General features: G+C 45.0%; 1 protein-coding gene across 1 annotated transcript in view; it reads right to left on the bottom strand.

The window, feature by feature from the left end:
- ELOVL7 (ELOVL fatty acid elongase 7) overlaps positions 1–23,018 on the bottom strand; it is a 161,620-nt gene extending 138,602 nt beyond the window's left edge. The window contains exon 1 of the mRNA XM_033930599.1: positions 22,892–23,018. The gene's annotated coding sequence lies outside the window, so the exon portion shown is untranslated. The remainder of the gene's footprint in view (positions 1–22,891) is intronic.
- Between the last annotated feature and the right edge of the window lie 405 nt (positions 23,019–23,423).

The following is a 23,423-nucleotide window of genomic DNA, read 5'->3' as shown; positions in this document are numbered from 1 at the left end:
TCCCTCCTGCCCGTAATGTAGTGCGGGGGTGGGGTTAGGGGGTCGCCGTGGCCAGGAGGGTTTGGGCTCCCTTCTGGCCCGATATTGTCGGGAAGTCGGCGGTCGTTCGGGGTGGGGGTGCGAGTGGTCCTGCCGGGGGGGGGGGGATGTATCGGACGTCGGGGAGTCGGCCGGGCAAGAGGGCTTGGGCTCCCTCTTGCTCCGATCGTGGATGCGGGTGTGGGTGGGATCGCGTGCGAGCGGTCGTTCGGGGTGGGGGTGCGAGTGGTCCTGCCGGGGGGGGGGATGTATCGGACGTCGGGGAGTCGGCCGGGCAAGAGGGCTTGGGCTCCCTCTTGCTCCGATCGTGGATGCGGGTGCGGATGGGAGCGCGTGCGAGCGGTCGTTCGGGGTGGGGGTGCGAGCGGTCCTGCTGGGGGGGGTGAATCGGGCGTCGGGCGGGGTGGGAACTATGTTTTAAAACTTTGGTATACCGCGCTCACGCATATAACGCGCGAGGGGTATGCGCGGTAGGTAAAAACGCGTATAACGCGCGCGTTATATGCGTGAAAATACGGTAATTATAGCAAAAACACTGTAAATGGATTCAAATAAAGATACTTTATAGTGGTGAATGAAATTATTTTTTAACAGCTTTATAAAAAGTACAATATTCAAATTATAATGTGAAATATTTGACAAAATGAATACAATACAACTAACACAAAACTTGATTATAAACAACATTTTTAGTTTCACCTCCAGGAGCAAGAACATATAAATTCTTGGGTGAACCCACCCTTGAGCAAGCAACATAGAGTTGTCCATGGGAAAAAACAGGGGGATCTTAAATCCACTCCACAGTATGTAATAGTCTGTCCCTGTGATTTGTTGATTGTGATAGAGAATGCAAGTCTCACTGGAATTTGCAATCTCTTAAACTGAAAAGGAAGATATGTTGGAATAAGTGGAATCCAAAAGTTTCAGTATTGATTTAAACAACTCAATATGTGGAAACTCAGGTTGAAAAGAAACTCCATGCAGTTTTTACCCGGTTCAGAATGGAACCTGTGTTCCTAGTTCAGCATATGTGAGTACTCATGTAATGTAATAACATTATGAACTGGGGTGCATGAAGGAAACAGTTACAAACACAGTTAGAACATACAAACTCTATATGTATGGTGTCCGTGGTAGAATAGAAACGATGTCCCTAGTGGTTATAGTGTCATAGAAAGTGTTTTATAGTTGGAATTACTGTGAGAATGGCAGCTTTTTACATCCTTTCCATTGACATGAATGGGTGAAATCTCATTTTCTGTTTGTAGCTCCGCCCACGTGTGCAGGTAGGCTGCGAGACCCCAGAACATATCACCCCAGGTAGTGAGGGATCAGCATACCAAGTTTCGTTCTAATCGGTCAAGCCGTTTTTGAATTACTGTGAGAATGGCAGCTTTTTACATTTTTTCCTTTGACATGAATGGGTGAAATCTGATGTTCTGTTTGTAGCTCCGCCCACGTGTGCAGGTGGGCCGCGAGACCCCCCCAGAACATATCACCCCAGGTAGTTGGAATTACTGTGAGAATGGCAGCTTTTTATAATTTTTCCATTGACATGAATGGGTGAAATCTGATTTTCTGTTTGTAGCTCCGCCCACATGTGCAGGTGGGCCGCGAGACCCCCAGAACATATCACCCCAGGTAGTGAGGGATCTGCATACCAAGTTTCGTTCAAATCGGTCAAGCCGTTTTTGAATTACTGTGAGAATGGCAGCTTTTTACATTTTTTCCATTGACATGAATGGGTGAAATCTGATTTTCTGTTTGTAGCTCCGCCCACGTGTGCAGGTGGGCCGCGAGACCCCCCCAGAACATATCACCCCAGGTAGTTGGAATTACTGTGAGAATGGCAGCTTTTTATAATTTTTCCATTGACATGAATGGGTGAAATCTGATTTTCTGTTTGTAGCTCCGCCCACATGTGCAGGTGGGCCGCGAGACCCCCAGAACATATCACCCCAGGTAGTGAGGGATCTGCATACCAAGTTTCGTTCAAATCGGTCAAGCCGTTTTTGAATTACTGTGAGAATGGCAGCTTTTTACATTTTTTCCATTGACATGAATGGGTGAAATCTGATTTTCTGTTTGTAGCTCCGCCCACGTGTGCAGGTGGGCCGCGAGACCCCCCCAGAACATATCACCCCAGGTAGTGAGGGATCTGCATACCAAGTTTTGTTCAAATCGGTCAAGCCGGTTTTGAATTACAGTGAGAATGGCAGGTTTTTTCCATTTTTTCCATTGACATGAATGGGTGAAATAAGATTTTCTGTTTGTAGCTCCGCCCATGTGTGCAGGTGGGCCGCGAGACCCCCAGAACATATCACCCCAGGTAGTGAGGGATCTGCATACCAAGTTTCGTTCAAATCGGTCAAGCCGTTTTTGAATTACTGTGAGAATGGCAGCTTTTTACATTTTTTCCTTTGACATGAATGGGTGAAATCTGATGTTCTGTTTGTAGCTCCGCCCACGTGTGCAGGTGGGCCGCGAGACCCCCCCAGAACATATCACCCCAGGTAGTTGGAATTACTGTGAGAATGGCAGCTTTTTATAATTTTTCCATTGACATGAATGGGTGAAATCTGATTTTCTGTTTGTAGCTCCGCCCACATGTGCAGGTGGGCCGCGAGACCCCCAGAACATATCACCCCAGGTAGTGAGGGATCTGCATACCAAGTTTCGTTCAAATCGGTCAAGCCGTTTTTGAATTACTGTAAGAATGGCAGCTTTTTACATTTTTTCCATTGACATGAATGGGTGAAATCTGATTTTCTGTTTGTAGCTCCGCCCACGTGTGCAGGTGGGCCGCGAGACCCCCCCAGAACATATCACCCCAGGTAGTGAGGGATCTGCATACCAAGTTTTGTTCAAATCGGTCAAGCCGGTTTTGAATTACAGTGAGAATGGCAGGTTTTTCCATTTTTTCCATTGACATGAATGGGTGAAATAAGATTTTCTGTTTGTAGCTCCGCCCATGTGTGCAGGTGGGCCGCGAGACCCCCAGAACATATCACCCCAGGTAGTGAGGGATCTGCATACCAAGTTTCGTTCAAATCGGTCAAGCCGTTTTTGAATTACTGTGAGAATGGCAGCTTTTTACATTTTTTTCCTTTGACATGAATGGGTGAAATCTGATGTTCTGTTTGTAGCTCCGCCCACGTGTGCAGGTGGGCCGCGAGACCCCAGAACATATCATCCCAGGTAGTGAGGGATCAGCATACCAAGTTTCGTTCAAATCGGTCAAGCCGTTTTTGCGTGATCGCGGCACATACATACATACACACATACATACCTCCTATTTTATATATATAGAGATATATATATATAGATATATATATATATATCTACTTCACTTATCTACTTCACTTATATGCACTTCACTTATCTCCCCCTATGTTCCTCCCCGTGATCTCCGTTCATCGGGCAAGCCCCTCTTATCTGTACCCTTCTCTTCCACTGCCAACTCCAGACTCCGTCCCTTCTTTCTTGCAGCACCATATGCCTGGCTGTCTGAATCAATGCGTTGTGCTCCCTCCCTAGCAGCGTTCAAATCCAAACTAAAAGCCCACTTTTTTGAATCTGTTTTCAACTCTTAACTCCCACTTACTGCTGTCAGATACCTATACCCACTGTATCATTTCCTTTACCATAATCTCCGCAACCCCGAAATGTCTTGTTAAGATTGTAAGCTCTTCTGAGTAGGGACCGTCTATTGTATGTTAAAATGTTCAGTGCTGCGTACACCTTTTAGCGCTTTAGAAATAATAAATAGTAGTCGTAGTAATGTTTGTGAAGAAGTAAATTGTTTAATGTGTGGTACTAATGGCAAGGGGAGATCAAGGTGGGGCAGGGAGGAGAGAGGATCAGTGCCCCACTACTTAAATGTCTGCCCTGAGCCCCAGCATTTCTAAAACTGGTCCTGCTCATACATGGTTATCAGCAACACTTGGTACTGAAATCAGAGCTGTGTACAACTGTACATATATAACAAGATCAAAATTCTACAAATATAATGGACATGCATTGCCAGCCCCACTCAGTATACATAAAGCAATCAAATCCTGTTTAAACAATGAACATGCCTAGCAAGCCTAGTCCAGCCAATTCTTTCAAGCCTTTTCCCCTAGAACTCCACAACAGTAACAAATAAAAGGTGCCAGTATTCAAACCATTCTTTATAAGTGGGGTGATCACTGAAGGACCCACTCCACAATAACCAGGCATCCATCAACCAACTAATCTATGAAAAGGCAGCACCAAAAATTTTCTAAACCTGCTGAACTCTTTGTTTCCATCCCACCCTCCCCAGGAAGCTCATTATACCATTGCAAGAGCCATATAAAAAAAAAAAAAAAATTCACACTTTTGTAATCTTGTGTTTTTCAATTTGGTACCTGTAAAATAGGGTTGGAACCCAACCTCAATGCTTGAATTAAATAAGGGTTCTTGTTTAGTGGCTGTAGTAAATGCCAACAATTAAACCAGTACTTCCCAACATCCTCCAAACTGACCTGGTTTTCAAAGTAAAGCAAAAAAAAAAAAAAAAAAAAAAAAAACCAAGAAAAAACACCCCAACAAAAAAACACATTTCTGCTGCCTCCTCCAACCATCCCAACTGTGCAGACCAGTTTGGGGGCCCTCAGCACCATACCATTAACTACTCAGCAGACTACTGTCATTCACAGTAGGCTACATAATGTACACTGTGCTGAAATGTAGCACCGAGACAGCCTTCAAGTCATTAATTACCACTCTTATCATTTAATAAGATTTATTTGCAGATTGATTTCATTTAAAGAACATAATATTTGGATGGTGAAACTTACATATTAAAAAAAAAAAAAGAAAATAGCTGTGTTCTTGAATAGTTCAAGTGAGGTCATTCCTCTAGAAACCAGTATTTGCCTATACAAAACAAAATCGGCCATCCTTGGAGTAGAATCAAGTTGCCAAACAGGTTTTACAAGAACCCTATCCCACAATATTTCACAAAAGCGTATTCCCTACTAAGATGAAAGTAAAAACCTCAAACTCAATCACTACTTCACACTCCATGAACAATCCCCAATATTGACACCCTGCCATTGCCTATGGCACATTCCACCTTCCCATCTTTCTAACAAAGTAAGAAAAACTCATTTCTTCCTAAACTGATCTAAAACCTATACTTTTGTTTTTCACTGCTTAAACAAAAGGTTCAAACAACTTCTTTATGGCTTAGTGTTTGCTGCAGTGGCCTGGAAATTAGAAAATTTAAAATGTAGGGTTCAAATCCTGCCCTCCCATTGAAAAAATCCTTGCAATTGGGGGAAATTTGTTAAGTCATCATTTAAGCTACATAGCTTTTATCATATATTGCACAATTAAGAAAAAAAACAAAAAAAACATATCGGTCCTTTTATAAAGGACCGCTAGCCATTTTAGCACACACTAAATGCTAATGCATCCATTATAGTCTATGGACGCATTAGCATTTCATGCGTGCTAAAACGGCCCCATAAGCAGATTACAAATGTTTTGAAGAAATCTAAAGTCACTGGATTAGCCACTCCTTTACATACAACAACAAAAATAAGCATCTTTGACAATTTGTCCATACACTGTCCATGTAAATTAATACAGAAGGCTAAAGTGTGCTCCATAAATACCGATTTAAAATTGTGTCAAAAAGTTTACAGGCCAAACTTTTTGCTAAAAAAATAAACCCCAAAACCAAAACACACAATACACTGCCATACTGCTTACCAAGTCTCCCACAATCCCATGCATAGCCTTTTGATTTTTCGTGACCTAAATATTAATTCTCATCTATTTGGCCATCTTTAAAAAGAATCCTACTGCTGTCGTCAGTGCATACATTGCAGTAGTGTCTATATTTTATTTTTTTGAATTGTACCCCAGTGTTATATCTTCCCAGATGGGGTCATAAAACCAGCTTTTGGGGTTACAACCTAGGTTGGCTCTCAATAGGTATGAGGGGCTTTCAATAATTTAGCTACCTCAATAGGAAAGAAAAGTTTTTTTTTAAAATTATTTTTTTTAACTCTTTTCTATAGTCCCGTGATAACTCCTTACACTTCATCCACGTTTCCTGCAATGACTTAACCCCTTTGAAAATAATTCTTCAGTTTGACTTTCAAACCAGGACCTCACAGCTTCTGTGATGTCTTCATCACTTGAAAACTACTGTCCACGGAGAGGTTTCTTCATAACTCGGAACAGGAAATAATCTGAGGGAGACAGCCTAGGACTGTAGGGTGGATGGATCCGCTGCTGAAACCCACATTCTTGGATGACAGCCTGTGATTATCATGACATGTGCACCGGCACATTGCCGTGAAGAAGCAGCATGCCTGCTGTTTCCCTTATCTTTTCTCCTTGATTGACTTCCGCAAAGTGATCATTGTGTTGGCACAAATCTCCTTAGTTATGGTCGTCTTGTGTGGCATGAACTCCAGAAGCAAAAGTCCATCATCCCAGAAGACAGTTGCCATGACACTGACTGCAGAATTTTCTGTCTTGAATTTTTGGGGGGTGGAAGATAACTTGTGCTTCTACTGCATTGTCTCCATTTTGGATTAAGGATCTCTAGACCTGTATCATCATCAGTCACCCAACAACAAAAAAATTCACTTGGTCTTCACAGAGCATCTCAAAGTTCTCCTGACAGCACTGGAGCCTCATGGCCTTCCGACTTGGCGTCAGCGTTCTTGGAACCCATCTTGCACTAACCTTGGATATGCCCAACTTTTTATGAATTATTTTCCAAACTGTACCTCCCGAGATGCCCATTTCTTTAGCTAATCGGGAAACCTTAATTTGTGCGCCTGAGAAAATTAAATCCTTGAGTTTCTTGCATTTTGCTTCCACGGCCTTCCAGTGTGAGGGTCATCTTTAATGAGGACAGAGCTTGCAGGAATGGGGCAGGGACAGGAAAATGAATTCCCCCGGGATGGGGAAAAGTTTGTCCCCATGTCATTCTCTACTGTTGTCCTCTAATGCACTTATTTCTTCTACTACTATTTATCATTTCTATATTTATTTATTTATGCATGCATTTAATTTTCTATCTCAAAAGATTACTAATTATAATAACAATTTAACTTCAAAATGTGACCAAAAATGTTATTAGCCAGATGGTGGGAATAGCAAATGAAAAAACCATTTATAATCAGTGGAGAAAAAGCCTCAACCATCAACTATATATGGACGGCAACCCAATGAGTTTTTTGGCCAGTCCTGGTCTGTATCATAGGCAAAAACTCCACTACTTTTTCAAATGCAGTTTTTCAAAATAGGTAAAAGCCACCACTGTGCACAGGGAACAGAAAAAAAAAACCAAAAATATAGTTCATTTATCTTCATAGATGTTCATTATACACTCAACGAAGCGATCTTCCTGCTATAGCAATTCTAACGCTGAGCTGAAGACTCCGGAACTAGCTGTTACTATACCATTCTCCCAGGGGAACTCAGAATGGTTTACATGAGTTTATTCAGGTACTCAAAGCATTTTTCCCCGTCAGTCCTGGTAGGCTCACAATCTATCTAACATACCCAGGGCAATGGGGAGATTTAAGTGACTTGCCCAGGGTCACAATGAGAAGCTGTGGTTATCAGTACTTCTTAGGCTTTGATTGCAGCTAAATTGTCACAGCCTTCAAAAAAAAAAACTGCCATCCTATGCAACCATTTAGTCTAATGTTTAAGCTGGTCCTGTTCCCAAAAATTAAGGCAGAAAAAGACCATATGGTCTACTTAGTCTACCTATTGTCTGGCCAACACTATACCTGCCAGGTGTTTCACCATGAGCATATCCTTGAAAAACACATCTTCCCTTCTCCCCTATTATGTGGTGCTACAAAAAGTAGTGCCACTTAGTGATAGGTATATTGCTGTTGTATTTACTGTTGCTTAATAAAATAGATTTGAACATAAAAAGCCATTTGCTCAAACTTTGCCTAGTTAATACACTTTAGACCCCTTAACACACAGGATAATTTTAATATAGTGCTGAAAGGCATACACAGCACTGTATATTTAACATGCAATAGACAAGATGGTCCCTGCACAGAAGAGCTTACAATTTAATTTGGACAGACAGGATATAAAGGGATTGGGGAGTTTTTTTGCAGAGAGAATAAGATGGACATAGGTAATTTTATGGTGAGTGGGAATTAGGAGTTGAAAGCAGCCTTGAGAAAATGGGATTTTAGCTTGGATTTACATTACATTACATTAGTGACTTCTATTCCGCCAGTACCTTGCAGTTCTAGGCGGATTACAAAAGAAGTTAACTGGACATTTCCAGGAAAATTACAATTTAGGGTGCTGTTTACTTGGTTGAGTCTTTGGAGTGAAAATTACAAGAGTTGTAGAGACTTTGGAGGGAAATTTACAAGAAAGGGGAAGGACAAGGGGATGAGACTTGATATCTAGATACATTTTTTGAATAGCAGGGTTTTGATTTTTTTTCGAAATGATTTGAAGTCGTTCGCTGTTGTCAGCATGATGGAGATGGAGTGGTCAAGTTTCGCTGCTTGCGTCGCTAGTAGGTTGTCATACATCTTCTTGCGCTGAGTACCTTTGAGTGGAGGTTAGGTAAATGGGGTCTCCTTTGTCTAGTTATGTTGTTCCAGTTTAGGCGATTGTTTAGATATGTGGGGGCCGTGCCATTTATTGCTTTGAATAATAGACAGTATACAGTGGTACCTTGGTTTACGAGTGCACTGGTTTGCGAGTGTTTTGCAAAACGAGCAAAACATTTGCAAACTTGGTGCCTCGTAAAACGAGCGCCCCCACCCCCTGTGATCCGGCATCCCCCCCCCCCACTCACGTTGCCCCCCCCTACACCGCGATCCTACTTCACCCCCCCCCCCCGAGCACGTCAATGACACTAACTTTACCCCATCTTGGCACCAGTGCCGATGCCCGAAGATCCTCCCTCTTCTGACGCGGCCTGGGCTGGGCGGTGCGTCAGAGATCCTCCCTCTTCTGGTCTGGGCTGGATGGCTTTGAGCATTTGCACATGCTCAAAGCCTTCTGGTCACGCTCTCAATCTCGGAGAGAGCGAGACCAGAAGGCTTTGAGCATGTGCAAATGCTCAAAGCCAGTCCAACCCAGCCCAGACCAGAAGATGGAGGATCTCCGACGCACCGCCCAGCCCAGGCCACGCCATAAGAGGGAGGATCTTCGGGCACCGGCACTGGTGCCAAGTTGGGTAAAGGAAGTGTCATTGACATGCTCGGGGGGGGGGAGGGAAGTAGGATCACGGTGGAGGGGGGGCAACGCGAGTGGGGGGAGGATGCCGGATCGCGGGGAAGGGTTTGGAACAGCGTCAAATTCCTCAAGGGGGGAGAATGGAGCAGCGCCGGTAGCCCCGGGGGGGGGGGGAGGAGGTGGAACCAATCAAAGCAGTTTCCCTTACTTCCTATGGGGAAACCTGCTTTGATATACGAGCAATTTGGTTTACAAGCATGCTTCTGGAACGAATTATGCTCGTAAACCAAGGTTCCACTGTAGTTTGAATTGAATTTGCGCTTGTATAGGTAGCCAGTGAGAGTCTAGGTAGGCAGTGGTGATGTGGTCATATTTGCTTAGTGAACAGCTGTGTTTTGTATAGTCTGTAATTGTTTTATCATATTTGTGGGACATGGTAGGTAGAGGATGTTGCAATAGTCCACTAGACCTAGGACTAGGAATTGGACTACGAGCCTATATTGCTCTTTGTCGAAAAATTTTCTTATTTTTCGCAGATTGTGCATGATTAAAAAGGCTTTCTGGGTGGTCTTGTTGATTTGGACCTGCATGGTGCAGCATCTATCTATCATCACTCCTAGGAGTTTAAGAGCGGACTGTATAGGATATTTGGTGGAGTTTATTTCTAATTCTGTAATGGATGGGGTTTTGTCATTTTCAAGCAGTAGAAATTTTGTTTTGCCCGAGTTCAGCTTCAATTTGTGGTCCGTCATACATTTTTCCACTGCTTCTAGTGTTTTTTTCAGTTTTTCTGTAGTAGTGGGGGCTGATGAGTCGAAGAGGAGGAGAATGGTGATATTGTCAGTGTAGCTGAATGATGTTACGTCTAGGTTATCTAGAGTAGACCCGAGGGAGGATATAAAGAGGTTGAAGAGCATTGGCGACAGTGATGATCCTTGTGGTACTCCACAGGGGTTAGACCAGGGGTCTGAGTTAATATCATTTGATTTTACTCTGTATGTTCTTGATTTAAGGAATCCTTGGAACCAGGTGTATACCTGCCTGAGATCCCTATGGCTTCTAGTATCTGTAGTAGTATGGTGTTGTCTACCAATGCATCAGAGAGATCAAGTTGAATTATCAACATCCTTCTGCCTTTGCTAAGGTCATGGTGCCTTTGAGTGTGTCATCGGATAATTGGCAGGCGAGAAGATCCATGTGGTGAGTAGAGTATTTGTCTAAAACTTTTATGTTAAGGTTGTTTTTGACTAGGATGGCCAGTCCTCCTCGCTTTTTCTCTCGGCAGATCACCTCTAGTTTGTATCCCCTTGGACAGAATTCTCTTAAGCAGGGGTCTGAGTCGGACGTTAGCCAGGTTTCGGCTAGGAACAGGAAGCCTAGCTGTTCTTTAACTATCCAGTCCTTTATTAGGTCTGCCTTTGGGCCAATTGATCTTATGTTCATGTAAGCACAGGCTATTGAGGTGTACTTTGTGTGGAGGTTGGTGGTACTTATTGGGGGGAGGATGTTTCTTGGTTGTGGGTAGGGGTTATGAGCTGTCGTCCTTGGTCTAGGAGGTGGTCTTTTTCCCCCCATGGGGGGATGCTTTTATGGGTGTATGTTGAGCAGTCTATCAGATTTCTGGGTGAGTGGGGTTTCCTGGATGGTAGGTGAGGTCTGAAGGTTTCAGTTACAACTGAGATTGGAGATATGTAATATCCTGCTGCTTTCCAATTAGTTAAGAGCAGGGAGAACAGTAAGAGGATGTACGCGAGTTTTGTTGCATGGGGTGTTATTGTGTTGTTGTTTGAGGGGGTAGATCAGCAGTAGCCTAAGCGCTGGCCGTGAGGTGGAGACTTCGGAGAAGGCGGCTTGGGTGGAAGGTTAGAGTGATATTAGGGGGGGTGATTGGAGTGGGTTGGAGGAACCTTGGTATAAGAAGAGAGGGTTGTCAGTTGTGAGGTTGTTGGGTCTGATTGAATCGGCTGAGTTGGGGGCCTGAGGTGGCTTCTGGAGGCAGAGTCTGGAGGGGAGGAGGGAAGATGGCGGCTCCCTTCCTCTCTACCCTGCTGGGCTGGGACTGCAGCTGTGCTCCCTTGGAGGCTGCAACTATGCTCCCTTGGGGGCTCTTTGCAGGGCTGTTGAGTCGGCTGCTAGAGTAGTCCACGTGTTTTATTTTTTTTATGTTCAGCTTCCTCCGTCTCTTCGCGCTAGCCAGCATGCCGAACGGGAGTGCGCCGTTCCTGCCGCTTGATTTTTTGAACATTCTCTCCCGGCTGGCTGAGGGGGGCGGGGGCAGAGCAATGCTCACACGCCCGGCAGGCTCAATGGCTTCCTGGGCTCAATGAATATGCATTGAAAGCAGTGCATGCAAATAGATCTTATGCATATTCATTGGGGAAATCCTGAAAACCTGACTGGAATACGGCTCTCGAGGACCGGAGTTCCCTACCCCTGCCCTATAACAACCTCTGGGAGAGCATTCCAGTTTTCTACCACTCTCTGGGTGAAGAAGAATTTCCTTACGTTTGTACTAGAGAAAGACACGGGGACCATTTAACACAGTAAACCGTGGTCACCGCAGTAAATCCGCAGGAATGGAGACATTTGCAACTGGTTTACTGCAGGAATGGGGACAAGACCTTTTAGCACCCCATGGGAGTGGTGAAAAGTCTTGCTCCTGTGGTTAAAAAAAAAAAAAATTGTGCCCGTGTCAGACTTGGCATCTCCTCCCCAGCTCCTCTTGTGCCTATTTTACCTTCAGGAGCCAGCCATGCCATGATGAAGACAGAAGGAACCCAAAACCAAAGCCCGAGACCAATGTGATTTGAAGAATAAAATTACCAGACAACAAAATGTAGAAAAAATTTTTTATATTTTGTGATTAGAATATATCAGATTTGAAATATGTATCCTGCTAGAGATGGTATTAGACATAACTGGGGACTGCAAAGCCCAGGCTGTGCTTCTTTAGCTTCCAGCTGGCTTAGGACTCTCTCTCTGACCAGAGGGCAGTTGCCCTCCCGACACTATTTCTGCCATGTGTGAGTGAAGTATTCTGTTAGCTTGATTGTTCTATGTAGCATCCTGTAGTAATTTGACTTGTTCAGTTTTCACAATAGTGGAGGGAATATTTGTGAAACGGAAGGAAGACAGGGGTTTTGTTGATCCTTGCTCTATATTATTTGTGTTTATAAAATGACAATTTTACAGAATATTGTCTCTTTTTATACTTTAATAAAATAAGTTCAGAATAAAATCATAACTATTTGAGGCTTGTGTGGATGGGATCTGACAGTTTGCAGGGTGGAGACGGGAAATGAGCTCGCGGGAACGGGGAAAAGCTCATGAAGACAGGGCTGGAACGGTGATAAATTTTTTTCCCGTGTCATTCTCTAGTTTGTACGGAATCTATCCCCATTTAACTTTAGAGAGATTGCCCTCTCGTTCTTTCTACCTTGGAGAGGGTGAACAACCAGTCTTTATCTACTAAGTCTATTCCCTTCATTATCTTGAATGTTTTGATCATGTCCCCTCTCAGTCTCCTCTTTTCAAGGGAGAAGAGGCCCAGTTTCTCTAATCTCTCACTGTATGGCAACTCTTCCAGCCACTTAACCATTTTAGTCACTCTTCTCTGAACCCTTTCAAATAGCACTATGTCCTTTTTCATGTACGGCGACTAGTGCTGGATGCAGTATTCCAGGTGAGGGCGTACCATGGCCCGGTACAGCGGCATGATAACCTTTTCCGATCTGTTTGTGATCCCCTTCTTAATCATTCAGAGCATTCTGTTTGCCCTTTTCACCGCCGCCACGCATTGCGCGGATGACTTCATCGACTTGTCGACCAGTACTCCAAGTCTCTTTCCTGGGGGGTCTCTCCAAGTACCACACCGGACATCCTGTATTAGTGTATAAGGTTTTTGTTACCGACATGCATCACCTTACACTTATCCACATTAAACCTCATTTGCCATGTCATGGCCCATTTCTCGAGCGTGTTTATGTCACGTTGCAGGTCCTCGCAATCCTCCTGCATCTTCACTACTCTGAATAACTTCGTATCATCTGCAAATTTAATCACCTCACTCGTCGTACCAATTTCCAGGTCGTTTATAAATATGTTGAAGAGCATGGGTCCAAGCATCGAACCCTACGGCACTCCACTCGTGGCGCTTTCCAGTCCAAGTATTGTCCATTAACCCCCACTCTCTGTTTCCTATCCGCCAGCCAATTTTTAATCCACAGGAGTACATCACCCTCGATTCCATGGCTCGCAATTTTTTGAAGTAGACGTTCATGCGGAACCTTGTCGAACGCCTTCTGAAAATCCAGATATACAATGTCGACCATCTGCCTGTTTAATCCGCTGAAGAAGTGCAGCAAGCTCATCAAGCAAGATTTTCCTTTGCTGAAGCTGTGCTGGCTGGTCCTCATCAGATCATGTCCGTTAAGGTGATCAATGATATGGTTCTTTATCAGCGCCTCTACCATCTTCCCGGTACCGAAGTCAGAGACTCACTGGTCTGTAGTTTGCCAATCTCCCCTCGAACCTTTCTTGAAGATCAGCATAACATTCTCTACCTTCTAGTCTTCCGGAATCCTTCCTGATTTGATCGACAGATTGGCCATTAGTTGAAGCAATTCAGCTATAGCCCCTTTCAGTTCTTTGATTACCCTCAGATGGATGCCATCTGGTCCTGGGGATTTATCGTTTTTAAGCTTATCACTCTGCCTGCATACCTCTTCTAGACTGCCTGTCAACCCTGTCAGTTTCTTGTCTTCGTTCCCTGCATATAGCCTGTTGGCTTCCGGTATGTTGTGTATATCCTCTTCGGTAAATACAGACGCAAAAAATGTGTTCAGTTTGTCGGCGATGGCTTTGTCCTCCTTTAGGACTCCCTTTATTCCATGGTCATCCAATGGCCCCACCACTTCTTTCGCGGATCAATTCCTCTTAATATATCGAAAAGAATGGCTTGAAGTTTTTTGTCTCCTTGACTATTTTTTCCTCGTAGTCTCTTTGGGCCCTTCTTACCGCCTTATGGCACCTGCTTTGATGTTTGTGCTTTTTCCAGTTTTCATCCATTTTTGTCCATTTCCATTCCTTAAACGAAGTCTTCTCGTCTCTGATCGCTTCCTTCACCGCTACAGTGAGCCACGCCTGTTCCTTGTTCTTTTTCCTCTTGGATCCCTTGTTGATATGTGGTTTATATAGATTTTGTGTCTCGGTGACTGAGTCTTTGAAAAGGGACCATGCTTGCTCTAGCGTTTTTACAGTGATCCTCTTCTTAATCTTCTTCCCCACCATGAGTCTCATCCCTTCGTAATTCTCTTTTCGGAAGTTCAGTGCCATGGCCGTCGATCCCGGTAGCACAGTGTCCCAGACATTTTCCTCATTCCACCATGTTTCCGTGATGCCGATGATGTCAAGGTTATCTTTTTTGTGCCATAGTTTCCAATTCCCCTATCTTATTCCTTAGGCTCCTTGTGTTCATGTACATACACTTGAGTTTGCAGCCCGTTACTTCCTTGCATTTCTTTCCCTCTTGTATCCCTTTCGATCCGTCTGGATTTCTGTCTTGCCTACGATCCGGTGAGTGTTCTCTGCTATCTTCCTGCACGGTATCCTCTGGGTATACCGGTTCCTGAACCATCAACTTTGGTCGACTGTCGGCTTTCCCCTTCTTCCTAGTTTAAAAACTTCTCAATTTCTCTCCTGATGTTGCTTGCAAGTAGCCTCGTTCCGTCTCCGCTGAGGTGGAGTCCATCCTTCCTGAATAGCTTGCTTTTCCCCGAGAACGTCGTCCAGTTGCGCATGAAATGGAATCGTTCTTCCTCACACCAGCACCTCATCCACACGTTGACTGCTTGCATCTCCATCTGCCTTTTCTCATCGGCCCTGGGTACTGGCAGGATCTCCGAGAACGCTATCCTCAGCGTTCTGGTCTTCTCCTTCCTTCCTAGCATCCGGAACTGGTCCTTCAGTACTTCCCTGCTGTAGTTCCTATTGCTCACATTGCTTATCCCTACATGGATCACCACCGCCGCATCTTCCTCTTCCACGCTGTCGATGATTCTGTCGATGCGGCTCACTATATCTCCTATCTTGGCTCCCAGTAGGCAGGTCACCAGCTGATCCTGTCTTCCTCCCACTATGTGGCTATCAACTTGTCTGATGATGGAGTCCCCACGACGATCGCTGTCCTCTCTGCCTTCTCTTGTTTCTCCAGCTGCAGGTCCATGTCCCCGGTGTATGTCCATCTTCCAGCCGTAGGTCTGTGTCCTCTGTGCACTTCTATCTTCCCTCAACCTGGTGTTGGCTTGCACCGGACTTGTCTTCCTGTGGGTTCCCTCCGCTGTTTCCAGGTGTCGCTGCTTTGTCACCCATTTCTTCCTTGTGGTTGTCCGCCAGGTGGTTCTTACTCGCTGTGGGTGTATCTTGACAGTTTCACTGTTGCTGGTGATTTTCTACGGCCTCCCTGTATGCCTCCTCAATGAACTTCTCTAACTTACAGACTTCTTCCTCAATGGTTTCCTCTGTCTTGAAGTTTTCTGCCTCTCTGACCTCCTCCTCCACTGCTCGAAGTGCTTCTAGTTCCAGTATTCTGTCTTCCAGGAGTCTAACTTGTTTCTTCAGGCCCTCCAGTTCCTTGCATCGAGTACATACATAAGACCGCCTCCCAGAGGGGAGGTAGTCATACATATGGCAAACGTTGCAGAAGACTGGGAACCCAACATCCTGCTTCTGTATGCTGCTTCCGTATGCTGCTTCCATTGCTGTCCGCTTGCTGGTCTGCTGTCTGAAGTGGCTTCTCCCTGGTTCCTTGGTGTTACTGCGAGGTCCCTCGCCTGATTTTAAGCCTGCTATCCTTTCTTGCCTGTTGCTTGTGTGTCCTCTGTGTCTGCTGTGGTTGCCCTCTGCTCTTCTTTGCAGTGACTCGTCCCTCCTTAAGGCCCTTTGCAAAGGCGCTCTCGCTAAGGCGAGCGTCTTTAACGCTCGCTTTTAATGCACGCCGAATGGCTGAGCTGTTGGCCCCTCCCCTTTTAAGGGGGGAGCTCTAATGGATGACATTGGGGGTGGGCAGAACTAACTCTCACCACTGCCCCTCACTCTCTCCTGCCTTCTGTTCCCGCTTTCCTTCTCTCCTGCTTCTCCCTCTGTTCCTCTCCTGTGTCTGTGCTTCTGTGCAAAGCCTTTAACTCGGCACCATTGGTCCCTCCCCTTTTAAGGGGGAGCTCTGATGGATGACGTCAGGGGGTGGGCAGAGCTAACTCACCGCTACCCCTCGCTCTCTCTTGCCTTCTGTTCCTGTTTCCCTTTTCTTCTGCTTGCCCTCTGTTCCTCTCCTGTGTCTCCTAGCTTCTGTGCAACCCATACAGCAAAATAATAAAATAATAAGTGGTTGCTCAACAATGTCAGAATAGGTACAGCATACAAAACAATGATAGTACCAAATACAAAGTACAAAATGCATAACAATATATAGCAATGGAGCCAAACAATGCATAGATGGGGAACACAGGTTGGGAAACAATACAATACAAGCAATTCCCAGGCAGTAAGCATACTGGAGCACAAAAGTTCTGGAGAAGCTGAGAAAGTGGAAGCAGCATAAGGAAGTAGCCAACATAATGCAAAACTGCACTCCAAGCTCAAGTGGCGCCAGAGGCAGAGAGCGAGAGCCAATGTTGCCAAAAGCACAATACTTCTGCTAGTGCAACTGTCGCTTCTTGGCATAGGAGTCCATTTCAAAGTGAGCTTGTAGATGCATTTTAAAGACCCACTGAGGATACGTAAGTGCTTGTTCAGGAGACCAAACCTGCAAGACAGCCTTTTTACCCAACAGAACATCATGAAATACAAATTTTTGAGTCGAGGTGCTCAAGCTCTGCTGGACCAAATATTGAACAGCTCCCAAAAGCAAAGCAGTAACATTCCAGTCCACATCCCGCTGCAATACCCTGACAACACAAGCCAAGATATCGGACCAGAATGTCAGTGCTGAACATTTAAAGAAAGTGAAACAGGGTGCTAGCATGCACCTTACATTTGACACAAATATCATCAGTCCATAATCACATCCTGGCACCTTGCACCCGTGTGAGATACACCCTATGCAGAATTGAGTCTCCTGGAGGAGCACCTCCTTCACAAAAGTGTAAACATTCTGAAAAAAGCCCTGCAAATCGAGATTGGAAACTGGCAGTCCCAACTCCAGAGCCCAATCCCTAATCAACGATGTAAGGCAGCCCCCCCCCCCCCATCTCTACCAAGCCTATATCAAGTGGAAATCTTATTCAAGTGAGGTGGGATAAGGAGTAATTCCTGGTCTAGCAGCCCATACTTCCATCTCTCGGCATGAGTATGTATGAGGGATTGGTAATAGTGATGAATTTGTAGGTAAGTATACAAGCCATAAGGGGACACATACTACTGCTCCCTAAATTGGGAAAAGGAAGGGAATTGTTATCGTCCCCTTGTCCAATACATCCCCAAGTGTAAAGAGTCTCTCCTCCAAACCCTGTAGTCCCTGTAGGAAGCTCATACCAGGCATAAAGCTCGAATTATGAAGAACGGAGAGAAAAGGGGAGGCAGAGACAGCTTTATCCTGCTTAGTTCTCCACCAATGCCAGGCTTTATGAAAAGGTAACAAGAACTCCAAAGAAGTAGGCCTCCGCCCCTCTCCCAGCATCCGTAAGCCATGAATGAAAGAAATGAAAGACATGGGGGAACAGCAGCCCCTCAGGGGAATAATGACATTGTAGGAGAACACATTCCACTATCCAGCGCATCAAAGAAGCAATATTATATAAGCGTAAATCGGGCAAGTTCAAACCTCCCAGGTGTTTAGCTCAGGACAGTTTTTGAGAGCCGAGACACACCAGCCTAGAGTTCCAAATAAAGGAGCGTATTATAGACCAATACTGATGCTCGTCAGCCCTGGTAACCCACATTGGCATAGTTTGCAATGGATATAAAAGTTTTGGAAAGAGGATCATTTTAATTAAGGCAACTCTACCCATCATCAATAAGGGAAGAGAGCGCCACCTAGTACACAGATCTTTAATCTTTGATATACCTGCAGTGATATTAGCCTCATAAAGCTTCCTGGGATCACGACACAGCACTATGTCCAAGTATTTCAATCTCTCTGAAATGATACATACCCCCAACCTCTTATGCCTAAGATCGGGACCAGATCTCGTAATAAGGCCTCAGTTTTGTCATAGTTGATCTTCAAACCAGAAAACGTACCAAAAGTATTAATAGTAGTCATCAAATGGGGAAGATGAACATCGGCATGTTTGACATACAAAAGCATGTCGTCCACGAATAAACTAATACGAAACTCCCAAGTACCCACGCCCAACCCCTCCATGAGAGAATTTTGATGAATAGAAGTGGCCAGAGGCGACAAGGGACACTCCTGTCGCATTCCCCAGGCAAGCGGAAAAGACTCTGAGACTCCTCCATTAATCAACAATTGGGAAGAAGGGTTATGGTATAAAGCCGTCACCCAATCCACAAAATCCCCTGATATACCGTAGCGGCCCAGCGTCGAGAACAAATGCTGCCACAAAATCATATTAACAGCTTTTTCTGACATCGAGACTTGCTATCAATGCTCTAACAGAAACTGCGTGAGGGGCCATACCATAAGAACTTTTAGTAAGCCAGGAGAAGCATACCGACCAGGCACAAAGCCCACTTGGTCTTCATGAATTAAAAGGGGAAGTAGTTTGTTAAGACGCATGGCCAGAATGGCTGCCAGTAACTTGACATCTTGGTTTAACAGCGAAATCGGTCTATAAGAGCCCAGTTGGTCAGAGGGGCAGACGGGTTTTCGTAATACTATTACAAACACTTTGTTATGATTGTCTCTAGGGGGAGTGCCCAGACGTAAGGCCGTAAACATTGCTTGCAATGGGCCCATGACTGCAGGATTTAGAATCTTATAAAACTTCCGGCCTAGCCCATCAGGTCCTGGTGTTTTTGCGAGCTTCAAATTTTTAAAGGCCCTCTGAATTTCTGGTCCAGCAATCTGCTCATTAAGCATCTTCCTCTGGTCTAAGGTTAACCGAGGGAGATTTAAAGTGGAAAAAAAACTGATCTTGCTCACTCTCGTCACACCCCTGAGCCGCATACAAGGACGTGTAAAAATCGACAAACATCAGAGAAGGGGCGGGACCATGGCAGAGAGAAAAGAGTTCCGAAGCCAAACGGCAGCTTGCAAAGATCGCTAGTGCCAGTGATCTTATTGCAGGCTGCTGAAATTAGGAAAATGAATTCTGGGAGGCCAGTGGGGAAGACGGACAGCACAGGGGGGGGGGTGCAGTCCTTCGGGGAGGGGTGCGGACTTCCAGGGGGCTGTAGCCTTCTGGGGCGGAGGGTACAGGCCTTCAGAGGAGACAGGCAGGCCTTCAGGGGAGGGACATGCAGGACTTCAAGGGGGGGACAGGCTTTCAGGGGGAGGTGCAGGCCTTCAGGTGGGACAGGCAGGAAGGCCTTTGGGGGGTATGCAGGCCTTCAAGGGGAGGGGGAGGCCTTCAGGGATGGTGGCACAGGCCTTCAGGGGGGACAGGCAGGCCTTTAGGGGTGGGGTGCAGGCCTTTAGGGGGGGGCCCTGGTGTAGAAGTACACGGAGGGAGGGAAGGGGGGTTCAAAGATACGTGCATATGCCGGACTTTGGGGGGGAAGAAATAATGGGTCTGAAAATAGAGAGGAAGAGGGATGATGGAAAATGGGATTTAGGGAGGGAAGGAACAGAAAGGGAGAGAAGTTGGACACAAGGGATGGTGTGGAGGGGGGGATAGAGATACTGGATAGGAGGGTAGTTGGGAAAAGAAAGGGAGAGATGGTGGACCCTGGGGTGGTGGGGAAGGAGGGAGAGATGCTGGATGAAAGGGTAGTTAAGAAAAGGTGGATCTGTGGAGGGAGACAAAAAAAAGGAAAGATGCCAGACCTCCTGGGGAAGGAAGGGAAATGGAAGGAGAAGACAGAGATGGCAGATGGATGGTTAGCACGGAGAAAGAAAGAAGGAGACCCTGGCAAGTAAGTTATCAGAAGACAACCAGAGCCTGGGACCAACAAGATTTGAATAATGACCAGACAACAAAAGGCAGAAAAACGAATTTTATTTTCTGTTTTCTGATTACAATATGTCAGATTTGAAACGTGTTTCCTGCCAGAGCTGGTGTTAGACCGCAGACGTGAGCTAGGATTTAACAGAGAGAGGAAAAGTCTTTTGTTTGTTTATTCTGTTTACACCACAGCGCCAGTGTGGTTAGGAGAAGGATAAGGCGGTGAAGAGGCTATAAAATAAACCCACCAGGATGTTTGAAAAAAAAAAAAAAAAAAAAAACACACTCAATTGGGCAGGAAAATCGAATCGAATCAAAAAAAACAATTCAATAGGCTGAATCGAATCAAAATTTTTTTTCCTGAATCGGGCAGCACTAGTGAGCAGGGTAGTACACACAAGGCCCAAAGGCTCAAAAAAACCCCGCCAAAAAAAAAAAAAAAAAAAAAGAAACAGGGGAGCAGAATGCACTATAGTTGGATCCCATCCGGCAAGGACATCTTAACTGACTCCCAGAACTCCGTCCAATATCAGGTGTAGACGCAGCCACAGGCGGAGGAAGCCTGCTGACAAAAGCCTCCAATTCCTTTGGGGTATCCATATAAAGGATCTTATTGTTATAAGCCACTCATGCCCGTACCGGATAGAACCGCAAGGCACAGGCGGAATAGAAATCCCTAATGTAATGTAATGTAATATAACAAGGAAATATGGATGTGGCGCTTGAACAACTCATTGCAATAGGGAGCCATGGCATGCCGCCGAGAAGAGACTTGGGGTGAAAAATCTTGAAAGAGGAGAACGGTATGATCCTCAAAGCGCAAGTCCTTGTGTCGTCGGTAATGGTAAAGAACCTTCTCCTTGACCACATAATTCAAAAATCGGGCAAGGACCAGGCGAGATCGGTTGTCATTCTCTCATCGCATGCCCACTCGGTGTGCTTGCTCCAGAAGTATTGACTCCTTACCCGCAAGGAGCTTGAGGGCCGATGGGAGCCATGACTCCAGGCAGGAGCAAAGGTCCACATCACGGACCAAATTCGGAATGCCAATAAAACGGAGGTTATTACGCCCTCCTCTCTTTTCTTGGTCCTCAAGCCGCTCAGCCAGTGTTTTATTCGCAGATTCCAAAGTTCCGAGACGCTCCTCAAAATCATCCGCTTTCTGCTCTTTGTAAGCGATTGGCTTGAGAGTCCAAACTTTCTTTTATTTCCTCCATAAATGTGTATATTTTTAACAACTTGTCTTCCATAACCACCGTTTAACAGTTTGTTGAATCTCTGGGGAGGAGGAGAAAGAGGAGTCAAAGATGACCAGAGGTTGCAAGCTGAGGAGACAGGGAGGAGAGGGTTGTCTATAGACTTAAGAGAATGTGGGGGGGGGGGGGGATTTCTGAAAAGCTTTTCAAAATTAAGAATGTTGTTTTAAGTTTTGCCAACTAATTTGTGTTGCCATTTCTTTAGCTATTATTATTACCTCAAGCATTGTTTTTAAAAACATGCGTCTCACCTGCAATGCCTTTCCACCCCACCCAGCAGTCCCCAACAGTCACTTTCCCCTGCAAACCCTCTATTTGTATTTAAATGCTCAAATGAACATCCTTAAGTATCAAAGCATTTGATTAAATCTCTATTCTCCAGTACAGCCAACTAGCCTCTTTCATACTACACAGAAAAATTAGGCTCCAATTACAATACACCTAAACAAGAAGTAACCTGAACAAGTAACCTTGGGCATTCACCTCCCACTCACTTCTGGGAGGATAAAAAGGAAGGGCAAAAGGACTTACTGCAAATTAGTCCAGGAAAGCAAAGTAGGTATAATAAACTCATTACAGGTTTCAAACTAGTCTGATTTTTTAATAAACTCACAATCACCCCCTGTGATTAAAACAATAAGACACAGTGCCTGCCATTTTCAAGCTCCTCTCCTTTTCCCCCTCAGAAAAGGTATGGCTTTTGGTTTTTTATGGATCATTCACCTCAAAGAAATTGCTTCCCAAGAGGAAATAAAATCTTTAAACACCAGACTCTAGATTGTTCCTTTCCATGCATGCAGTTTAACCAGTCTAAATATTCTCTTAAGGTTAAGAACATAAGAATTGCCATACTGGGATAGATCGAAGTGCCCAGTGCCCTGTTTCTAACAGTGGCCAGCTCAGGTCTCAATTACCTAGCTTGGTTTTATGCTACTTATCCTAAGAATAAGCTGTGGAATTCCCTAAGCCAATAACGGTCTATGGACTAATCTTTTAGGAAGTTATCCAAATCTTTTTTTTTTTTTTAATTCTTCTAAGAAGTTACGTCCAATAAGAAGGAAAAGTAATGTGTTTTATCACCGCCACCAAAAATGACTTCACTATATGCAACATTTCCTCCCTTCAACCCAGGTGAAACAAGTGTACAAAGAAACGCCGGTGCGAGAGATCTAGACTAGATTAGACTAGAAACTAGCTAATTTTCTTCCAATATCAAAACCAGAGGTAAATAAAGCAAGACGCCCTTGAAAGCAGAAACCCCCAAAGACCAACCCCCCCCCCCCCCCCCAGGTTATAACCGCTTTTCTTCTTACTTACAACAGCTAGCTCCCGGGCAAACTTCCACTGTACCGTGGCGAGCAAGATAAAAGAAGCAAATCGGGCGGGCAAGTTCATTAAAGGCAGCGCCCACAGAGAGGCGGTACATTGAGGTTAGACCCCGCCCCGCGGCTACTTGCTGGACAGGACCAGCACTGCCCCTCTTGCGTCATCTGACCTTCCTAGAGTCTTCTGCAAACACATCTGTTTCAAGGAGGTAAAAGAAAAAAAAAAAAAAAACTAACCTCGGTCACCCTAGTTAGTATTAAAAAAAAAAAAAAAACACGGAACGAGCATGGTAATTTGAAGTAGTAGAAACTAAGGGAGTCTGTAAGGAGAAATAAATAGGATCAATGCACCAGCACTTTTCTTGATCATCTCTGTTTATAACTGTGGAGGTGCTCTGGTCACGTCCCGCTTGAGTTCGCAGAGGTTCTGTTCATAACTTTCGGTACAGCTAAATGGGCTTGTTTTGAAGGCTAATGCCTTGCATCCCTAGGCGGTATGTGACAAAGATGTTTGGGGAGGCTAA

This window comes from Geotrypetes seraphini, chromosome 1 (assembly GCF_902459505.1).
Source record: "Geotrypetes seraphini chromosome 1, aGeoSer1.1, whole genome shotgun sequence".
Lineage (NCBI taxonomy): Eukaryota > Metazoa > Chordata > Amphibia > Gymnophiona > Dermophiidae > Geotrypetes > Geotrypetes seraphini.
The sequence above is the reverse complement of the archived record's forward strand: the minus strand, read 5'-3'. Positions and strand labels throughout refer to the sequence as shown.